Source organism: Mesoplodon bidens (assembly GCF_964165515.1).
Source record: "Mesoplodon bidens genome assembly, chromosome: 2".
NCBI classification, from domain to species: domain Eukaryota; kingdom Metazoa; phylum Chordata; class Mammalia; order Artiodactyla; family Ziphiidae; genus Mesoplodon; species Mesoplodon bidens.
Window position 1 is genome coordinate 143,195,067 of NC_138177.1, and position 21,595 is coordinate 143,216,661.

The 21,595-nt window shown below is 41.4% G+C and overlaps 1 pseudogene across 1 annotated transcript; it reads left to right on the top strand.

The window, feature by feature from the left end:
• Positions 1-9,981: 9,981 nt before the first annotated feature.
• LOC308612248 (ski-like protein) lies at positions 9,982-12,175 on the top strand (annotated as a pseudogene). The gene has a single exon. The product of its transcript is annotated as a ski-like protein (transcript).
• Positions 12,176-21,595: the final 9,420 nt, after the last annotated feature.

A 21,595-nucleotide genomic window follows, 5' to 3' on the forward strand; every position in this document is an offset into this window, starting at 1 on the left:
AAGAAATAGAAAATATGAACAGACCAATCACAAGCACTGAAATTGAAATTGTGATTAAAAATCTTCCAACAAACAAAAGCCCAGGACCAGATGGCTTCACAGGTGAATTCTATCAAGCATTTAGAGAAGAGCTAACACCTATCCTTCTCAAACTCTTCCAAAATATAGCAGAGGGAGGAACACTCCCAAACTCATTCTACGAGGCCACCATCACCTTGATACCAAAACCAGACAAGGATGTCACAAAGAAAGAAAACTACAGGCCAATATCCTGATGAACATAGATGCAAAAATCCTCAACAAAATACTAGCAAACAGAATCCAACAGCACATTAAAAGGATCATACGCCATGATCAAGTGGGGTTTATTCCAGGAATGCAAGGATTCTTCAATATGCGCAAATCAATCAACGTGATACACCATATTAACAAATTGAAGGAGAAAAACCATATGATCATCTCAATAGATGCAGAGAAAGCTTTCGACAAAATTCAACACCCATTTATGATAAAAACCCTGCAGAAAGTAGGCATAGAGGGAACTTTCCTCAACATAATAAAGGCCATATATGACAAACCCACAGCCAGCATCGTCCTCAATGGTGAAAAACTGAAACCATTTCCACTAAGATCAGGAACAAGACAAGGTTGCCCACTCTCACCACTCTTATTCAACATAGCTGTGGAAGTTTTAGCCACAGCAATCAGAGAAGAAAAGGAAATAAAAGGAATCCAAATCAGAAAAGAAGAAGTAAAGCTGTCACTGTTTGCAGATGACATGATACTATACATAGAGAATCCTAAACATGCTACCAGAAAACTACTAGAGCTAATCAATGAATTTGGTAAAGTAGCAGGATACAAAATTAATGCACAGAAATCTCTGGCATTCCTATATACTAATGATGAAAAATCTGAAAGGGAAATCGAGGAAACACTCCCATTTACCATTGCAACAAAAAGAATAAAATATCTAGGAATAAACCTACCTAAGGAGACAAAAGACCTGTATGCAGAAAATTATAAGACACTGATGAAAGAAATTAAAGATGATACAAACAGATGGAGAGATGTACCATGTTCTTGGATTGGAAGAATCAACATTGTGAAAATGACTCTACTACCCAAAGCAATCTACAGATTCAATGCAATCCCTATCAAACTACCACTGGAATTTTTCACAGAACTAGAACAAAAAATTTCACAATTTGTATGGAAACACAAAAGACCCCGAATAGCCAAAGCAATCTTGAGAACGAAAAATGGAGCTGGAGGAATCAGGCTCCCTGACTTCAGACTATACTACAAAGCTACAGTAATCAAGACAGTATGGTACTGGCACAAAAACAGAAAGATAGATCAATGGAACAGGATAGAAAGCCCAGAGATAAACCCACGCACATATGGTCAACTTATCTTTGATAAAGGAGGCAGGAATGTACAGTGGAGAAAGGACAGTCTCTTCAATAAGTGGTGCTGGGAAAACTGGATAGGGACATGTAAAAGTATGAGATTAGATCACTCCCTAACACCATACACAAAAATAAGCTCAAAATGGATTAAAGACCTAAATGTAAGGCCAGACACTATCAAACTCTTAGAGGAAAACATAGGCAGAGCACTCTATGACATAAATCACAGCAAGATACTTTTTGACCCACCTCCTAGAGAAATGGAAATAAAGACAAAAATAAACACATGGGACCTAATGAAACTTAAAAGCTTTTGCACAGCAAAGGAAACCATAAACAAGACCAAAAGACAACCCTCAGAATGGGAGAAAATATTTGCAAAAGAAGCAACTGACAAAGGATTAATCTCCAAAATTTATAAGCAGCTCATGCAGCTCAATAACAAAAAAACAAACAACCCAATCCAAAAATGGGCAGAAGACCTAAATAGACATTTCTCCACAGAAGATATACAGACTGCGAACAAACACATGAAAGGATGCTCAACATCTTTACTCATTAGAGAAATGCAAATCAAAACTACAATGAGATATCATCTCACACCAGTCAGAATGGCCATCATCAAAAAATCTAGAAACAATAAATGCTGGAGAGGGTGTGGAAAAAAGGGAACACTCTTGCACTGCTGGTGGGAATGTGAATTGGTACAGCCACTATGGAGAATGGTATGGAGGTTCCTTAAAAAACTACAAATAGAACTACCATATGACCCAGCAATCCCACTACTGGGCATATACCCTGAGAAAACCATAATTCAAAAAGAGACATGTACCAAAATGTTCATAGCAGCCCTATTTACAATAGCCCGGAGATGGAAACAACCTAAGTGTCCATCATCGGATGAATGGGTAAAGAAGATGTGGCACATATATACAATGGAATATTACTCAGCCATAAAAAGAAACGAAATTGAGCTATTTGTAATGAGGTGGATGGACCTAGAGCCTGTCATACAGAGTGAAGTAAGTCAGAAAGAGAAAGACAAATACTGTATGCTGACACATATATATGGAATTTAAGAAAAAAAAATGTCATGAAGAACATAGGGGTAAGACAGGAATAAAGACACAGACCTACTAGAGAATGGACTTGAGGATATGCGGAGGGGGAAGGGTAAGCTGTGACAAAGTGAAAGAGCGGCATGGACATATATACACTACCAAACGTAAGGTAGATAGCTTGTGGGAAGCAACCGCATAGCACAGGGAGATCAGCTCGGTGCTTTGTGACTGCCTGGAGGGGTGGGATAGGGAGGGTGGGAGGGAGACGCAAAAGGGAGGGGATATGGGAACATATGTATATGTATAACTGATTAAATTTGTTATAAAGCAAAAAAAATAAAAAATAAAAAAAAAGAAAAGTCACTCAGCTTAAGTCATCTTTCTCTTCATACTCAAATAATTATTAAATGTCTTCTGGTTGCCAGGCATTCACCTAGGCTTTTGCTACTAATAAAACTTGTGCTTCTGTTTTTCAAAAAATATACATATATATTTTCATGATTATTTATCTGTGGTAGCCATGAGAATGTGACTTGGGAGACCTCCAACCAGGAAGGGTAATTGACCAAGGCTCCAGCTGCTGAACGGTGAAATCCATCACTGCATTTGTACTGAGGCCATGCCTCCCATGGCCTGGCCTATCAATTACTGAGTGTGGCAGAATACTAAGGCAGACCTGTTTCTGGGAGACATGGGACTTCTCTGATCATTGACTTTGGCTTGGGGATTCCATATGGCTTTGCCAAACCTTCCTCTTACTGCAAGGAAGCCTAGGGTGCTTTCATCCAATCTGTTCTCCCTCTCTCCTTCACTTAGGGTCAGACTTACATGGTAGTCTGACAGCTCTCTCAGCCTGTTCCAGAAATTCCCATAATAAAACCTTTGCATGATTAATCCCATCTTGGATTCTTTGAGGGCCCAGACTAATAACTCCCTTGGAAAAGGATCACTTAAACATAATGAATATGTGCTTTTTTTTTTTTTTTTTTTTTTTTTTTTTTGCGGTACATGGGCCTCTCACAGCTGTGGCCTCTCCCGTTACGGAGCACAGGCTCCGGACGCGCAGGCTCAGCGGCCATGGCTTACAGGCCCAGCCGCTCCACAACATGTGGGATCCTCCCGGACCGGGACACGAACCCGTGTCCCCTGTATCGGCAGGCAGACTCTCAACCACTGCGCCACCAGGGAAGCCTGAATACGTGCCTTTTTAAATGCTAGAGTTCATAATGAGTATATTTAAATCCAGATATTAGCCAAATTTTATTTTGAAAGGAACAATGACTCAGAGAGGAAAGGAAACATTGTAAAAGGTCTGACCCTCAGTCACTTAGTATTCCTGCTCCTTCTTTCCTTCATCTTCTACAGATGTTACGCCCAATAGATTTATTGCATTTTATCTCTGTCTTGGTGTCTGCTTCCTGGAGCACTCTAACTGACACAGCCATCCAGAGGGGGAGAACTCCTGGCTCTCAAAAAGTGTTTTATACAGAATGAAGGAGAAAAGCTGGAGTCAGGGTGGATGAGGGTGTGTGTGCAGATGGGCTATCAGCACCACTTCCCATTTTGCCTCCAAAACAGTACCTGGAGATCAGTATATGCAAACTTGAGAGTTGAAATTAGCCAAAATTAAATTCTTCTAACCCAATGAACAAGCTCATCAGTGATATAAAAAGTGATTATGTAGTTTAGTAAATTAGAGGTCATGATTGGATGATGGTCTGGGGAATAGAGCACAATCAAAGCTGTGGAAAACTTCACATTCTTATGCCTTGGATTTTAGTTCTATTTTATTAGACCCAGGCAATAAGGTTAAGGAAATGAGTCTCACAACCAATTGCCAAATGAGTTTCACTGTTCTGCTTTATTGCCCAAAATATACCTCAAGCCCCTGAGGGAAAGAAGAAAAGTCAGATAAAAGGTAAAATAATACCAGTGGCAATGTAAGAATACTCTTGCACCCTTTATGAATGTCAGGGCTGGGTAGCCCCTGGTGCAGGAAACCATTGCCTCTGGCAGGTAACACAGAGCCTTACTGAGGAAGCCATGCAACACAGAGCCATCTCTGTGTCCTATTTGCTGTCCCATTTGCTCCAGGAGCTGTGAGTGGATATCCCAATACCACTGTAAGAATTAATTAGATAAAATGAGCATTGGGAAGTTAATCATTGGCCTAGATTCTGGCTCCCTGGATACCGTCATCGTCAGGATAACCTGAACTTGGTGGTCAATCATTCCACAAGGGATATATAAGATATGAATGTTCTTATACTCATTTTGTGAAAGGAAAAAGTCACACCTTCACAAACATTTTTTGTTATCTGCATAAAGGAACTTTGATTTATTACTTGGTACATATTTTGCAAAAATTAAGAAGACATATATTAAAATCTACCATATGGTATCCAGTCATAATACAAGTCTGGCAGTCAAAATAGAAGCCCAAATGAATGAATAAATGAAGTGGCAAAAACTAGATTTGATTTTTTTTTTTTTTTTGCGGTACGTGGGCCTCTCACTGTTGTGGCCTCTTCCGTTGCGGAGCACAGGCTCCGGATGCGCAGGCTCAGCAGCCATGGCTCACGGGCCCAGCCGCTCTGCAGCATGTGGGATTTTCCGGGACCGGGGCACGAACCCGTGTTCCCTGCATCGGCAGGCGGACTCTCAACCACTGCGCCACCAGGGAGGCCCTAGATTTGATTTTATATCTGACTCCCAAACCCATTTTCTTTTCACTTGACCATGATGTACTTACAAGCGGTCATTTCCTAATCCCATGCAAATTATTCTGTGAGAGGAATAAACGCTAGTAAGTAAAATAGAAAACTGCCATTTTGGCGCAAAGCTAAATCACAGATTCTCCATAAATGTTAAATAACAATGGTAGGGGACTTCCCTGGTGGTCCAGTAGTTAAGACTCCGTGCTCCTAGTGCAGGAGGCACGGGTTTGATCCCTGGTCGGCGGGGAACTACGATCCCGCATGCCGCCTGGCGTGGCCAAAAAAATAATAAAATAAAATAAATATGGTAGAAATCCATTGGTGGCAGTGTGCTTAGAATTTATAGAATCACACAGAATCCCAGGGGGGAGAAAAGACCATTAAAGTCATCAAATCTAGGGGTTTTCAAATATGTTCAGGTAGTAAAGTTCCTGGAACTCACAGTGTTCTTTGCAAAACTTCACAGATTACTGACAGCTAGTATTATATAAACTGGAAATGATTTCACTAGCAGATGCCATGATGTAATGGGAAGGAGCAGGCTTTGAAGTCTCACAGATTGGACTTTTCCATTCACTAGCTTGTGACCTTGAGTAGGTTAGTTAAACCTTTCTGTGCCTCTGATCCCTCATCTGAAAAATGGGGACGTCTCCATTTCAGGATTGTTAAGGATTACTTTTGACAGATGTAATGCTAATACCTTGACAAATGGTAGCTACAGGTCCATAATTCCGTATGCAAAATGCTTGGAGCCAGATTTTTTCAGAATAAGGAATTTTTTTGGATTAAAAAAATGTAATATAGGGGCTTCCCTGGTGGTGCAGTGGTTGAGAGTCCGCCTGCCGATGCAGGGGACACGGGTTCGTGCCCCGGTCCGGGAAGATCCCACATGCCGCAGAGCGGCTGGGCCCGTGAGCCACAGCCGCTGAGCCTGCGTGTTCGGAGCCTGTGCTCCGCAATGGGAGAGGCCACAACAGTGAGAGGCCCGTGTACCGCAAAAAAAAAAAAAAATAATGTAATATGGGACACATGTCTTATAAGTAACACCCCAGCTGAGTCTGAGGCAGTACCCTATAATCCAACACCTTTATATTTCTGCAGCGTTTGCACCAAGTTTACTAAAAATATAAACTTCTTCTCAAACCATCTTGAATTTAATTGGGGTTTTGGACTTGTGGATAAGGGATTGTAAACAGGTATTAGTATTATTTGAAGATAATACGAGTGCTATATGTATGCAGGTCTCCATAGCTTAAGAAAATATGTTTTTTATGAGCGATTCTGTTGGTATCAACCCAAATCCTTTTTGCCAGTTGATGTACCCATCCTCCAGCTGCTGCCAGTGGTGGCTGATAACAACTCACAGTTTTCCCCTTCCTGGAACTAGCCTTCAACCAAACAGGAGCCACCTCTCTCGGCGGTGACAGAAGTGGGGAGAAGAACTGTTAATGACTGTCTGACATAATCCCTTGCCTCAAAAAACTAATTTGGGGACACAGTTCTTGTTTTAGGGTTTCCCTGTGGGATTAGACCAATGCTGGTCTTCGAAACCACATTCTTCTTTAGTTTTTCTCCCCTCTCCTATGCTGCTTCTATCTCTCCTCTTTTTTTTTTTATTTTTGTTTTTTATTTCCATTTCTCTAGGACGTGGGTCAAAAAGGATCTTGCTGTGACTTATGTCATAGAGTGTTCTGCCCATGTTTTCCTCTAAGAGTTTGATGGTGTCGGGCCCTACATTTAGGTGTTTAATCCATTTTGAGTTTATTTTTGTGCACAGTGTTAGGGAGTGTACTAATTTCATTCTTTACATGTAGCTGTCCAGTTTTCCCAGCACCACTTATTGAAGAGGCTGTCTTTTCTCCACTGCAATTTCTTGCCTCCTGTATCAAAGATAAGGTGACCAGATGTGCATTGCTTTATCTCTGGCATTTCTATCCTGTTCCATTGATCTATATTTCTGTTTTTGTGCCAGTAACATACTGTCTTGATTACTGTAGCTTTGTAGTATAGTCTGAAGTCAGGGAGCCTCATTCCTCCAGCTCCGTTTTTCTTTCTCAAGATTGCTTTGGCTATTTGGGGTCTTTTGTGTTTCCACACAAATTGTGAAATTTTTTTGTTCTAGTTCTGTGAAAAATGACACTGGTAGGTTTATAGGGATTGCATTGAATCTATAAATTGCTTTCAGTAGTATAGTCATTTTCACAATGTTGATTCTTCCAATCCAAGAATATGGTATATCTCTCCATCTATTTGTATCATCTTTAATTTCTTTCATCAGTGTCTTACAATTTTCTACATACAGGTCTTTAGTCTCCTTAGGTATGTTTATTCCTAGATATTTTATTCTTTTGGTTGTAATGATAAATGCGAGTGTTTTCTTAATTTCACTTTAAGATTTTTTCATCATTAGTGTATAGGAATACCAGAGATTTCTGTGCATTAATTTTGTATCCTGCTACTTTACCAAATTCATTGATTAGCTCTAGTAGTTTTCTGGTAGTGTCTTTAGGATTCTCTATGTATAGTATCATGTCATATGCAAACAGTGACAGTTTACTTGTTCTTTTCCAATTTGGATTCCTTTTATTTCTTTTTCTTCTCTGATTGCTGTGGCTAAAACTTCCAAAACTATGTTGAATAATAGTGGTGAGAGTGGGCAACCTTGTCTTCTTTCTGATCTTAGAGGAAATGGTTTCAGTTTTTCACCATTGAGAACGATGTTGACTATTGGTTTGTCATATATGACCTTTATTATTTTGTGGAAAATTCCCTCTATGCCTACTTTCTACAGGTTTTTATCATAAGTGGGTGTTGAATTTTGTCACAGGCTTTCTCTGAATCTATTGAGATGATCGTATGGTTTTTCTCCTTCAATTTGTTAATATGGTGTATCACGTTGATTGATTTGCGTATATTGAAGAATCCTTGAATTCCTGGGATAAACCCCAGTTGATCGTAGTGTATGATCCTTTTAATGTGCTGTTGGATTCTGTTTGCTGGTATTTCATTGAGGATTTTTGCATCTATGTTCATCAGTGATATTGGCCTGTAGTTTTCATTCTTTGTGACATCTTTGTCTGGTTTTGGTATCAGAGTGGTGGTGGCCTTGTAGAATGAGTTTGGGAGTGTTCCTCCCTATGCTATATTCTGGAAGAGTTTGAGAAAGTTAGGTGTTAGCTCTTCTCTAAATGTTTGATAGAATTCGCCTGTGAAGCTGTCTGGTCCTGGACTTTGGTTTGTTGGAAGATTTTTTTTTTAATTTTATTTTTTTTTATTAGTTTCTGCTTTATAACAAAGTGAATCAGTCACACACATACATCTGTTCCCACATCCCCTCCCTCATGCATCTCCCTCCCTTCTCCTCTTTTCCTAAGAGCAAATCCCTCAGCCTCTGCTTCTAGGGAACCTAACCTAAGACATTTGGTGCCAAGAGTAGTCCTAGAAAGCAGATTCTAGGATGGGATTCTGAAGTTGGATCACGCAAGGACTGGATGGCAATGTGGTAGTGGAGTACGAGATTCCCTGGCATGCTGTAAATGTAATTGAAAATCCTTTCGCCTACAGTGAATTGGGGTGGAATACACGCGGAAGGAAGGGGATGCTCAGTCTAACTGGCGCAATGTCTAAGACATGAAAGATATATGGGAGCCGTCGGGACCCCGGAGACCGGGACGCCCGTCACCGCCCTCTCCCGCCCCCGTCGCCCGTCTGCGCCGCGCGGGGATGCCCCGGGCTCCCCCCGGCTGGTCGGCGCCCAGCGGCTGCGGGATCCCGGCTCGGCGCCCCACGCGCCCCTCTCTCTTCTGACCCCAGGCGGGCGAGGGAGGTGCAGCCTTAGGGGTGGTGAGGTAAACCCGAGAACTTCCTGGGGAGAGGGTGCACGGGGGATTTCCACAGTTTTCCCCGCGGCCCCCTCAGTGGGGCGGTGTTGGGAGTGCCCTGGGGTGTTCCGAGACCGCGGAGGGGGAGGGGGGATGTTAGGGGACTCCTTTTCCTCCACTTCCCACGACCCCCTTGCACGCCCCGAGGCGTCCCAGGTCCCTTGCTGGCCACCCGCCCCCCCGCCGCCGCCTCGGGTTTGAGGTGGGTGTGTGGCTTTGCGTGGGCCGAGGATTTCAGGGTTTGGGGGCTCCCCCATTCTAGGTCTCGCCTCCTGCCCTCTTCCTTGGCCTGCGTTGGCTGAGGTGTTCCCGTAGGGGACGAAATCAGTACGTTGGCTAGTGGCCTTGGTCCTTAACCCTTTGGGTTAGTTTTAAGATTAATTAAAAGAAAAATGAACAGTAATCCTTGAAGATAACTGGGCAGTTTTTCTTTAGGTTTCATTTTTAATTGTACAAGTTCAAGTGGAGTCAGAAGCTCTTCTTACTGGTGTGAGGACTTACACAAGCCTTCATTTTGTCCACACAGACCAACAGATCATCATTTTTAGAGAAGATACTTTTTTCTCTCCTTTTTTGGTGTCCTTGATACCAAATACTAAATTCGGGTGCATAATTCTGACACAAGTAATTGCATAAATTTTTCACATGTTGTGCTTAAAGCCAAACCAAACTGTTGCGTTGAACTTGGACATCTTGAATTGAGAGAACTGGTAACTTTATTTTAATACATATATATGAAGAATTTAAGAAAATAAAGGCTTCTCGGAGGTGTGCCTCTTAAAATTATTTTCTTTGTTATTAGACATAAAATAAGAAATTTTATAGCACTTGCAGTGAAATTACACTAGAGTACAAGCAGAACCAAAACAAAGTTGCAAAATCTATTGACAAATTTAGGGAGATGTCTCTTTGGAAATTTAAATTTTCTGTGAGAGTAAGTTACCATAAGTATTGGTATACATTGCTTTTCTCTCCTCAGATAAGTAACTAAATAACAACGCAAATCTCAGACTTATTTAACACAATAGTTTTTAGCAATGGAAAACCTACAGACAAATTTTTCCTTGGTTCAGGGCTCAAATAAAAAACTGAACGGGACGGGAGATGATGGCAGCCCTCCAGTGAAAAAAATGGTGATGGACATTCACGCAAATGGAAAAATGATGATAAACAAGATGCCAACAGTAAAGAAGGAACACTTGGATGACTATGAAGCGCCAATGGAAACTGATGAAGAGCATGTCAAGAGAACCTGTGCCTCTGTACCTGAACCTTTACATTTAAATCCCAGTTTGAAACACACTTTGGCACAATTCCATTTCAGTAGTCAGAGCTCTCTGGGTGGACCAGCAGCATTTTCCGCTCGGTATTCCCAAGAAAGCATGTCACCTACTGTATTTCTGCCTCTTCCAGCTCCTCAGGTTCTTCCTGGTCCACTGCTCATCCCTTCTGATAGCTCCACAGAACTCACCCAGACTTTGTTGGAAGGGGAGTCTATTTCTTGTTTTCAGGTTGCAGAAGAAAAGAGACTGTTTGCCCCAAGTCCTAAATTCTGTTCTCTGAGAATTTTCACTCCAACAAATAAATACAGTATGTGATGAATTGTACATCTATTGTTCAAGGTGTACATCAGACCATCTTCATATCTTAAAGGTCCTGGGAATACTTCCATTTAATGCCCCATCCTGTGGGCTGATCACATTAACTGATGCACAAAGGTTGTGTAATGCTTTATTGCGGCCACATACTTTTCCTCAAAATGGTAGTATACTTCCTGCTAAAAACTCATTGGCTCAGTTGAAGGTAACTGGAAGTGCCTTTGAAGTGGAACATGAATGCTTAGGCAAATGTCAGGATTTATTTGCACCCCAGTTTTATGTTCAGCCATATACTCCGTGTATTCAGCGTCGAGTGCTGTGGAATGTTTGCACCCCAGACATTTGTGATGCATTCTCACAGATCACCCAACAAAAGAACTTGCCACTGGGGCTTTGAATCTGCCAAATGGCATTGCTATTTTCACGTGAACCAAAAATACTTAGGGACACCTGAAGAAAAGAAACTGAAGATAATTTTAGAAGAAATGAAGGAGAAATTTAGCATGAGAAATGGGAAGAGGACTCAATCCAAGATAGATACACCACCAGGAGTGGAATTAAAGTCACGGTATCCAGTTATAAAGCAGGAAGGTGACCATGTTTCTCAGACACATTCATTTCTACACCCTAGCTACTACTTATACATGTGTGATAAAGTGGTTGCCCCAAATGTGTGGCTTGCTTTGGCTGTATCCTAGCCTAAAAAGGTCCCAAAGACAGAGGCAAATAGATCTATACTAAGACATTCAGAGAAGCCTCACAGCAGTGGGAAACATCAAAAAACAGTGTCTTATCCAGATGTCTCACTAGAGGAACAGGAGAAAATGGATCTAAAAACAAGTAGAGAATTATATAGCCACTTAGATCCATCAGTTTCAAATAATTCTACGAGCAAAAAGAAACCTGAGTCTACCACTTGCAACTTAGCCAGAGACACAAGTAAGGCGGGAATTGACCATGATGCTGCAGCTTCATCTCCACTTCTTGTCAAAGATGTCATTTGTGAGGATGATAATGGAAAAATCATGGAAGAAGTAATGAGAACCTATGTAAAACAACAGGAAAAACTGAACTCAATTTTGCAGAAGAAGCAACAACTTCAGATGGAAGTTGAAATGTTGAGTAGCTCAAAAGCTGTGAAGGAACCCCCTGAAGAATAGCAGAATTTACAGAAAGAGCTTGAATCTTTGCAGAATGAACGTGCTCAAAGAGTGGAAGAATTTTATGTTGAACAGATTTAGACATAAAATTAGAGCAGGCAATGAAACAAAAATGTACCTGTGACTCAAACTTAGAAAAAGATAAAGAAGCTGAATATGCAGCACAGCTGGCAGAACTGAGACAGAGATTGGACCATGCTGAGGCTGATAGGCAAGAACTCCAAGATGAACTCAGACAGGAACGGGAGGCAAGACAGAAGTTAGAGATGATGATAAAAGAGCTAAAGCTGCAAATTTTGAAATCATCAAAAACTGCTAAAGAATAGAAACCTTTAAAGAGATTCATCTGTGTGTTCCCAACAGGGTTTATTTTTGTTTGTTTGTTTGCTTTGGTAATTGAATTCTGAACAATTTATCTGCATGAAAATAACTAGGCATTGTATCCATTTGTAGATCAGAGAAAGTGAAGAGATTATATATTAGTATATAAATTTTTACATTTTCCAAATGAATGAAAATATATGGTTCTTTGTACTTTTTTTTCAACCAGCTCAGTAACAGCACTTTATGGTTTCAACTATTAGATAATCTGCCTATATTTCCAATGTAATTTAGCAGTTGCATACTTTTTAAAAGCTGCATTTTGTGATGGAAAATAGTTTTGATCAATTTTGTTATCCATATTTCAGATTCAATTTTAGATACAATGGTGGCTTCATAGTTCATATATAGAGCTACTCAAGGAGTTGAATCTCCATTTTTTTTCATGAACACAATCTCCTTTCTAAGTTAATATAGTATACTCATTATTATCATCAAAATTTGCTTTAATTTTGTTCATATTGTGAAATGAATTTCCACCAGTTCTCTTCTATTTAATGTCTCCTAAGAGACATTTTGTCAATAGAGGAATTTCATTGATGAGGTTATATTATAGCACACCCCATGGGGAAGGATAACATGTTTTCTTATACACTGCTGCTAAACACAAGAAGCAGTTATAATTAGATTTTCTGTTTAAATGTGGTTATATTTAGAAAAAAATTTTTATGTAGCAACTTTAGAAGAGGGTATAAAATGTAATAATTTTTGAACTTTTATGTTAATAGTGGTGTGAAAATATTAATGTACTCGAGAAAAACTGATACCATTGATGTACATCAGTTTCTATACAATCCATAATCCTCCTGTACAGTTTCTGTATGTAGTTGTGGGTCTTACTGATATTTATATAATGGATTTGTTTTCCTTAATGGATTTGTTTTCCTTTAAATTGTAAAACATTAAACACTTTGAAGGTTAAAAAAAAGAAAAATATATGGGAAATAGCAGCTATAAGGATTGTGGAAGTGGGTGACTGACACTGAGTCTGATGAAAGACTGATAAAAGAAAATAACCTAAGTTCTATTAATCAACAATTTAAAACAAAGGACCTCACTGTTAGTATTTAAAGAGACCCTCATCTCTTGCAGCCAGTATTCAGAGATAATTATCAAGCAGAATTTTAAGAATGGCAGAATTTTAAGAATGGGAGAATTTTAGAAAAGGCTGAATTCTCAGCGTAGGAAAGTTTCCTCCTAAGAGTTGGGTCCTGATGGGGAAGGAGTAGGACCTTGAGATTTGGGGTGAAGATATCTAGGTAGATTCATTTGAAACGCTTGAATCCCAAGACTCCTCTGAATCCTCTGAGCCTATAGAAGTGCCCCTCTGGCCTAGGTGGGATGTTAAAGGCCCATCCCTCTCCATTTTGTAGGTACCTTATAAGACAATGTAAGTCCTCCTCAGGATCTACTCTGATTTCTCCTCGTGGCCACCAGACTCATAACTAGGATCAAATAGCCCAAGTAGGCAATATTATATCCCCAAATAGCTATAGCACCTGACTTACATGTAATGGCAAGTACCAGGAAAGGATGCCTGAAGGCTGGATAAATGGGGGTGGGAATTTAAAGCTGGATAAGGGGGAGTTGATCAATATCAGGGCTCTCTGTTGTGACACGGGGTTTAACACTCAGCAAGGACCCCTAAGAGATGGTTCTATACACTGCTGGAATGGCTCTTTAAAACTTGAAAAAAGTGATAGCCACACATTAAATAAATAGAGATGCCAGAACTGCCATGGTAAAAGGAATCAAAAGGCTCAATTAAGTGGGCCTGCAATAATGGGTTTATTATCTAAGACTGAAAAATCCACCAGTCAATCGGGTTTTTTGGAAAGCTTGGAGGACACTCCATTTACCAAGACAACAAAGAATGCACTAGGTAAGGAAATTACCGGCATCATTGAGAATCTTGCAGCAGCTGTGGTCTCTAAGTCAGGACTGATGGTAGGAGATGGGCTCCCTAGTAGCAATGAGGATAAGAACTCAGATTAGCAGAGACCAGGTGGCTGTACTTCACCATCAGAAGAACAGTGGGGCTTAATGTTAGAATAGTAGCCAGGAGGGTCTGGCCAGCAGGGATCTTGGTGATGGCTCAGAGAACATGGTGTTCCGGGAATTCCGTGGTGATCCAGTGGTTAGGACTCCACACTTCCCGGAGTGCAATCCCTGGGCAGGGAACTAAGAACCTGAAAGCTGGGTGGCGCAAGAAAAAAAAAAAAAAGAACATGGTGTTCTTAGGGCCAAGATAGATGGATGGCCACTTTTTATAACGAAAAGGGAGGGGAAAATGAGGAGTTATTTAATGGACATAGTTTCAGTTTTGCAAGATGTAAAAGTTCTGGAGATCTGTTGCACAACAATGTGAATACACTGAACACTACTGAACTGTACCCTTAAAAATGGTTAAGATGGGGCTTCCCCGGTGGCGCAGTGGTTGAGAGTCCGCCTGCCGATGCAGGGGACACGGGTTTGTGCCCCGGTCCGGGAGGATCCCACGTGCCGCGGAGCGGCTCGGCCCGTGAGCCATGGCCGCTGAGCCTGTGCGTCCGGAGCCTGTGCTCCGCAACGAGAGAGGCCACAACAGGGAGAGGCCCGCGTACCACAAAAAAAAAAAAAAAAAAAAATGGTTAAGATGGTATGTTTTATGTTGTGTGCTTTTAACTACAATTTAAATTTTTAAAAATTATTTACAAAAAAAATGGATGAGAAGGCTGAGATCAGCTGCTCTACTGGAAAGTCACAAATCTTTGCCTGTTGTCAGACCCAGAAACTATCAATTATAGGAGACCAGTTTCCCATGAGGAAGCCCCATATAAAACCACAGCAAGTATACATAGTAGTGATTCCTGCAGTCCTTCCCCAATCTATGGCCATTTATTCAGATAACTCTACAATGGAGTAAGAAAAATACCCAGATCTTTCTAAGGTTGTTGGAGACAGGGTCCAAGTTAACACTGATACCTGGGGACCTAAAGCATTAGCATGGTCTCCTCATTGGAATAGGAGCATATATGAGTTAGATAAAATGAAGGCTTGGGCCAGGTTTGTACCACAGTTGTTCCACTAGGTGTATGGACCTACCCAGTTATTTCCCATTCCTGACAGTATAATTGGAATGGGCGTACATAGAAACAACAGAACTCTCACATTAGTTCCTTGACCTGTAGAATAAGAGCTACTAAGTAGTAATAAGAAAGGCCAAGTGGAAGCCCCTGAAACTGTTCCTGGACAATGGTCAAAATAATAAATTAAAAACCTTGGGGCTTCCCTGGTGGCGCAGTGGTTGAGAGTCCGCCTGCCGATGCAGGGGACACGGGTTCGTGCCCCGGTCCGGGAAGATCCCACATGCCGCGGAGCGGCTGGGCCCGTGAGCCATGGCCATTGAGCCTGCGCGTCCTGAGCCTGTGCTCCGCAACGGGAGAGGCCACAGCAGTGAGAGGCCCACATACCGCAAAAAAAAAAAAAAAAAAAACCTGTCAAATTTTAGGGGAATGGCAGAGTTTAGTACCTCCCTCAAAACTTTAAAGAATGAAATAATGATGGTCCCTGTCATATTCCTATTTAATTCACCAGTCTGGCCTCTGCAAAAACTGATGGATCATGGCAGATGACAAACTTAATGCAAACTTAATCAAGCAGTGGCTCCAACTACACCTGCTATGCCAGATGTGATATCTTTCTAGAGGAGATTAACAGAGCCTCCGGTACATCGTGTACAGCCATCGATCTAGAAAATGTGTTCTTTTCCACACCCATCTGGAAAGAGGATCACACAGGATGGGCAACTATACATTCATGGTCTTGCCCCAGTGTCATATTCTCTGTCTTATTATAGTCCAAAGGTATCTGAACCATTTGAAAATTCTAACATGATATTAGTCCAGTATATCAATACCATCAGATGTGATAGGAAGTAAGTGGCAAGTATTCTGGATACCTTAGTAAGGCATATATCCTCCAGAATGTGGAGGAGAAACTATACAAATATTTAGAGGCCTACCACATCAGTGAAGTTTTTACAGGTTGAATGATCTGGAGCATGCCAGTACATTGCTTCCAACATTAAAAAAACAAAACAAAAACATTGCACAATGCACCTCTTACCACCAAGAAACACATTTGGTAGACCTCTTTGGGTTTTGGAGGCAGCATATTCCACACTTGGAAATACTGCTAAGACCCATTTATCAGCAGATACAGGTATGTTGGATTGCACCCCTCAGTCCTACAAGCCCTGTACTTGCCCAGCTTCAAGACCAAAGAAAGAGCCCAGAGTCAGCAACAGAGACATCAATGGTTTAATGGATAGGGGGACCTCACATGTCTGAAGCAGGGTACTGGAGCAACACCCCACCATGTGTGGCATGTGGCAGGCAGGACATGGCAGCAGTCTTCGTTCCCAGGTGGAGGGGGAGGTTACCAGTTATAGGGCGAATTGATGTCAGGTTGGCTCTTCAGTTACCAGGGAAAGCAGCAGAGGGGCACACCACCACCTTTCACTACCCCTCTGATAAGCTATCATAGTGGAGATGTTCTGATCTAAAGCAAGAACAATCCTTAGCTGGGGCCTGGGGCAAGTAGGTAGGAAGGTCAGTCATGTGAATAGGGTATTGGTGAAGCAGGCACTGGTTGAGCAGGGCATTACAGAGAACAAGAGTACAGCCATCTTGAGTGGCCTGACCACACAGGTTGGAACCTTTGATTGGAGCCCAGAGGAAGAAAGGACTGAAAGATTAAAACTGAGATATGATCAACACTGCTGCTTGGGCTCTATGACTCGACAGATCCCATGATACTTGAGCTATCTGGGAACAGAGAATGACACTGTATGAAATCTCTGGCCACCACTTGGCTCAAATATTTGGACGTTCATGCATTTCTAAATTTAATTGATTCATGTTTACTTAATATGTGCTTACCATATGCCAGGCCCTGTCCTGGACACTGAAAACACAAAGATGTAATAAAACCTATTCTCTGTTCCCAAGTAGCTCGGTCTAATTTTACTCTTACTATTTGCCTGCCATTTGACTCATCTATTTCCTCCACCCTGGCATTTGCTAGGATTCAGGTAGTAACAAAGTGGGGCCAAATGGGGAAAAACTTGAGAACAATTCTATTAACTGAAAATCGACCACAAATCGGGCCATCATGATTTGATTTGAACAAGCCACATCAGTCATGCTTTAACAATAATAACTCAATTAATGAGACCTACTGTGTATATGCCACACACTTCATATACATTTATCTTCCCCCCAAATTCTGCAAGGTGTTATCTCTCTCCATATGAGAAAACTGAGGTTTAGGAAGTTAAGGCATCTAAGACACATATGAAGTGTTAGAGCTAAGATTTGAATGTAGGGCTACTTCTGGCACCTCAAATCCTCTTTTACCACTATATCATACTACCTTCATGCTACTTCCAGTGATCCGTAATAGTCTGAAAATACCTTGATGTATTCCAATTCCTTCATTAAACATTAAATTCCTATTTGAAGCCCGCCAGTGACAACAAGCTCTTCAAAGTGGTCCTTTTTATCTATGATCAGGAGATTCTTCCACAGGAAATTCAAATGTCCTCTCTTTAGGATAATTTAGTTGCAAAGAACACTCAAGCTAGGCAGAGGGAGGTGTTTTGTTTTGTTATTTTGGCTGCGTTGGGTCTTCGTTGCTGCGCATGGGTTTTTCTCTAGTTGCTGCGAGCGGGGGCTACTCTTTGTTGTGGTGCACGGCCTTCTCATTGCAGTGGCTTCTCTTGTTGTGGGCTCTAGGCACGCGGGCTTTAGTAGTTGTGGTACATGGGCTTAGTTGCTCTGCAGCATGTGGGATCTTCCTGGACCAGGGATTGAACCCATGTCCCCTGCACTGTCAGGTGGATTCTTAACCACTGCGCCACCAGGGAAGTCCTGAGGGAGGTGTTTTAAGAACACAAAAATCTCACTGGAAAGTTAGCAACCCAGGGACAGAAAAAGGACAGCCAGCCATCACGGGGACAGGAATTTTGAAGCCATTTCTGAAGCTGTCATTTCTGCTTCATTCATTTTTCATTCTATATCATTCTTACCAGCTTCCATTGCTTGCTCAGGGCCTGGCATTAGTGCTCTAGCCCCATCCTACTTAACCTTTCAGTTCAAGATTCCATTATCATCTGACTCGGTCTTTTCTTTTAGTACAAAATCATTAGAAATAAATAGATTGACCCAGTTTAACCTATGGATTGGATCTTGGATCATGTTCTAACCTTGGTCTGACCACCTATGACTATGATGGAGTCACCCCAAAAACATGGCTGAGTTTAAGTAGGATCTGTGGATGTAAAACTTCAGAAGGGGTGTGAACTGGGCTTGATACACTGTGTTAATAACCTTGTTCAGAAAAACATAAAGATGAGATGAATATCCTCTTTTTCTGTGACACTTAAACAGAGTCTGTAGCAACCAGGTATGATTTTTTATTACTTGTTTGCTATTTTCTAACTTAACTAAGTACCAAGGAGGCAGAGATTGGCTCCTATCCATCTCTGACCCCTCAAAGCACATATCCTAGGGCTCTCAACACTGTGCCCTGGAACAACTTGATGCTGAGGTAAACAGTATTTGTGATGGGGTACACTTACCTACTGTTGGCTGATCTCTTAAACATAGGGTACCAAGAGGCATACTGACAGTTTGATTTTGTGTGTGTGTGGTAAAATATACACAACATAAAATTTACCATTTTAGCCACTTTTCAGTGGCATTAAGTACATTCATGTTGTGCAACCACCACCACTATCCATCTCCAGAACTTTTTCATCATCTTGAACTGAAACTCTGTACTCACTAAACAGTAACTCCCTATTTCCCCCTCCTTCCTGCGCTTAGTAACCACTGCTCTGTCTCTATGAATTTGACTATTCCAAGATACCTCACGTAAATGGAATCATACAATATTTGTATTTTTGTGTCTGGTTTATTTCATTAAGCATGTTTTCCAGGTTCACCTTTGTTTTAACACATATCAGAATTTCATTCCTTTTTAAGGCTGAATAATATTCTATTTTATATATACTAGGTCCCCTACATATGAACAAGTTTTATTCCAAGAGCTTGTCTGTAAGTCCAATTTCTTCGTAAGTCCAACGAAGTTAGCCTAGGTACCCAACTAACACAATTGGCTACATAGTGCTGTATTGTAATGGGTTTATAATACTTTTCACACAAATAATACATAAAAAACACAAAAAATGAAGAAAACATTTTTAATCTTACAGTACAGTACCTTGAAAAGTATAGTAGTACAGTACAACAGCTGGCATACAGGGGCTGGCATTGAGTGAACAGGCAAGAAGAGTTCCTGACTGGAGGAGGGAGAGGAGGTGGGAGATGGTAGAGCTGAAGGATTGTCAGCAATAGGACACGGAGGGCAAGCTGCAATTTCACTCACGCCTGACGCTGATGGCACAGGTTCTGGTACCTTGCTGGATTCAATTCTATCTACCTTCTTGAAAAAATGATCCAGTGATGTCTGGGTAGTAGCTCTTTTTTTCTTGTCATAGATGACATGGTAGCACTGGACTGAATTCTGAACGGCTGCTGCAACCTTCGTGCACCGTTCTTCGTTCGGTCCTATGCCTCAAAAACTAACAGTGACTCCTCAAATAAAGAAAATCCCCTTGCCATTTCCTGCATCATGACTCTCTTTGGTTCTTCAGTTACTTCTTCTTCCTCTTGTCTCTCTTCATCCTTTCTCTGGGCCTCCAATTCCATCAGGTCTTCATTAGTAAGCTCTCTGTGTTGCACAGCAAGGAGTTCAGTGAAGTAGTCTTCTTGCAGATCTAGCTCCAGTTTCTCACTGAGGGTCACTAAGTTGCTGAAGACCTCTTTGGACTCCTCATCCACCTTCCAAATCCATGAAAATCGTGAACTGCAGGCAAATGCTCTTCCAAAGCCCATTCATGGTGACAGCTGTAACCTCACACCAAGCAAAGTCAATGTTTTTTAAGGCCTTGAAATGGTAGTCCTTCCAAAATTGTCACAAGGTTGCTCCTGATTTGTCACTCATCTTTACTGCCTGATGAAAAGTGTGAGGTAAATATTTCTTGAAAGTCGCTATAACTCCCTGGTCCATAGGTTGGATGAGCAACATAATATTTGGTGGCAGATGCACTGCTTTGATGCTGGGATGAAAGTCATCCATGAATGGGGGGTGGCTGGGAGCATTGTTGAGCAGCAAAAGAATGTTGAATGGGACATCCTTCTCCAGGCAGTATTTCTCTACCTCAGGGATAAAGTGGTGGAAAAACCAGTCCTGGAAAATGGCCTGTGTAACACAGGCTTTGGGGTTACTCTTCCACACAACAGGATGAGAGCCCTTGGCTATGTTTTTAAGGGCTCTTGGGTTCTCTGAATGATAAATTAAGAGAGGCTTCAGCTTCATATTGCCAGAAGCATTGTCACCAAACAACAGTTAGCCTATCCTTTGCTGCTTTATAGCCTGGCATCAACTTTTCCTCCTTACTGATGTAACTTCAGTCTGGCATCCTCTTCCAGTACAGCCCTGTTTCATCCACATTAAAAACCTGGTTGAGTCAATATGTGCCTTCATAAATAATTTCTCAAAGTGTTTCATGAAACTCTCGGGCAGCTACCATATCTGCACTCGCTGCCTCACCGCTTACTTTTACATTGCAAAGGTTGGCTCTAGCCTTGAACCCTTGAAACCAGCCATGGCTGGCATTAAAAGATGAGCCCTCTGATTCTTCAATGTGTTTCTTCTTCAAGTCTTCATAAAGGTTTTTGGCTTTCTCTTGAATTAGCATTAAGCTTAATGGGACTCAGTGCTGAAGCTGATCCTGCATCCACACACTGAGAAGTTTCTCCATCTCCTCCATCACTTTTACACGTTTCTTTGATATTGTTGTCGACATCACTGGCACAGCCGACTTCACATGTTCCATGATCTTGTCCTTGTTCTTTAGAATCGTGCCAATGGTTGAACAATTCACGTTTTAAGAATGAGCAACATCTACCATATTTTCGCCTTGCTCCACTCTCACTTATTTTCACTTTTGTTTCCATTGTTATTGCTTGGCGTTTCTTAGCAGTACTGGCTACATCACCACTGCTTTTACACTTGCTTCCGGACATCCTGGGCTTGAAATAAAGATACTGTACTACTGTACTCTATACAGTAAAGTACACAAAAGCACAACCACTTGTGGAGGATGCACGCACATGACAAGGTATGCCAGACACATGAACTAACTTATGTGATTGGTCATGCGAATACATGTTCGCATCTTTGAAAGTTCACCACTTGAAGGTTCATATGTAGGGGACTTACTGTATAGACATTCTGTTGATTCCTTCATCTGTTGATAGACATTTGGGTTGTTTCT